Consider the following 2,106-nt stretch of genomic DNA (forward strand, 5'->3'; position numbering starts at 1 on the left):
CACTAACACAGATTTAGACAGATTTGTGAACAAAATTTGAGAGAAAATAAGCCTCTTGGGTACATAGAAAAAGTCTTAGTCTTTGAGGTCAGCTCATGAAAAATGGGGGCAAAAACAAAAGTGTTTATAATTTTGTTCAGTGTATATCGGGGGGTAGGTTACGTTTTTAATTTTTTGTTATATTTATTATTTTTATTTAGTTTATAGAAGTTTAAGTATGACACAAAAGTGGCCTCAGACGATTGTGGGTGTCTGACAGCGCTGACAAAAGGCTGCATGCCTTCACAGGCTCCAACAACAGCTGTCCTAGTGAGTACAGTCTGAGACCCTGGGGAAGTTAGTTTGAAGTTGGGTATTCTACAGACATCCTACGGACAGACAGGCGCAGCCATTGTAAGTGGCCTACGCTGTTGTGAAGATTTTTACTTGGGCACTGGTGTCTGCGTCCATCTAGCATAGAGCTGGTGTTTGTGTGTTTGTGTGTGTGTGTGTGTGTGTGTGTGTCACTCTGTTTGTCCTTCCGTTGGCCTCTCTCTCCATGTGCCTGATCTCGTGTCTCGCTGTAGACACAGCTGAGAAGTCATCCAGAATCACCATAAACCTGGGTGTTTAATTTTGAAATTGGGTTTATTTTGTAAAGTATATATTACTTTATTTGTCCTTTTTATGCACCACCACCATATAAAAACAAAATTGTGTTTCACACATCCATTAGTCAATACAGAAGTCAATACAAGGCATTGTCATATCTTAGGGCACGCAGCCAACTTAACGGTGGAAAGATTGAGTAATTTCCGTGTTTTAACATTGATTTAATTGACATCCTCAAAGTCAAAATGCTTCTGTTGTCATTAATTAGCTTGCTGCTTTGCGACTTAGAATCAGAATCAGAAGAATCAGAATCAGCTTTATTTGCCAGGTATGAGGACACATACGAGGAATTTTTCTTTGGAGCATTGTTGCTCACACTGTGCTTACACACAAAACAACCAAAACAAAAATATACACACTAATATATCCACAATATATACATACTCTAAACAGAAACAATATAGAGGCATGAGTGAACGAAGAGATTCAATAAAATTATTTAAATGTGGAGCATAGTGCAAGGATACTGGGATAAATAGTATTATGATATTATATTACAATATGAACAGTATGAACATTATGGACAGTTCGTTAACGTTGTTGGACGTAAGCTTTATGTAACGTTAGACAGCTAACTCCAGCTGTCAGAATCTGCATCGTCTTCATACATTAACCACTATAACCTAACCACTAACCACTAACTCTTAAAATAGTAGTAGTGATACTAGTAGTAGTAATAGTAGTCCCACGTGGTTTGGTTATCAATGCTGTTAGCATTGTGGCTAACAATATGTTACTCTGTTTATGACACATCGTTTCGGCTGTGCTTTCTAACATGATGTCATTGCTCCGTTAGCCTTTACAGCAGAGCCTAGCCTACACTTGTTAGCGACAAACACAAATCCACAGAGAAGCCTGTGATGAAACTTGATCTGAGTGCTCTTGGTGGAAAATGAACGTAAACAAAGTCAGAAATGCAATGCGTCATAACGTCAGTCCCCTACTGTTACGAGTATCAGTTTCAGTTGTAGCTCAATAGTTCTGTGATGTCATTTTTCACCAAAAAACTCTAACTTACTGTCAGCTGAAGCCGGCTGGCACGTGATTGGTGAGAAGCCAGGTTCAACCTGGCCTCCCTGGGGGTTTTTTTGTTTGTATTTTTACAATGAGTTGTTGGTCAAACCTGGCCTCAATCTGATTGGATGAAACTGTCTACTTTTTCACTTAGGGATGCCAGAAAATGCTTGCCTCCTTTTTATGATTATTTTTGGGGCATTTTTATGCCTTTTTTGACAGGACAGCTGTAGAAATGAAAGGGGAGAATGACAGGCTGCAAAGGGCCGCAGGTCGGAGTCAAACCCTGGACCCACTGCGTTGAGGAGTAAATCTACATATGGGCACCTGCTCTGCCAACTGAGCTATCTGGGCGCCCAAGCTGGTCCCCCTTGTGTGTTTGTAGCATTTTACTACATGTTACATGCGCTGCGCTTTGAGCAGTTGTTAAGACTGGAAAAG

The 2,106-nt window shown here is 40.2% G+C and overlaps 1 protein-coding gene across 1 annotated transcript in view; it reads left to right on the top strand.

Moving 5' to 3' along the window:
- Nucleotides 1-2,106, top strand: part of LOC116686544 (dapper homolog 3) — a 49,817-nt gene that overhangs the window by 3,500 nt on the left and 44,211 nt on the right. The gene's annotated exons all lie outside the window — the stretch shown is intronic.

Source organism: Etheostoma spectabile, unplaced genomic scaffold (assembly GCF_008692095.1).
Source record: "Etheostoma spectabile isolate EspeVRDwgs_2016 unplaced genomic scaffold, UIUC_Espe_1.0 scaffold393, whole genome shotgun sequence".
NCBI classification, from domain to species: domain Eukaryota; kingdom Metazoa; phylum Chordata; class Actinopteri; order Perciformes; family Percidae; genus Etheostoma; species Etheostoma spectabile.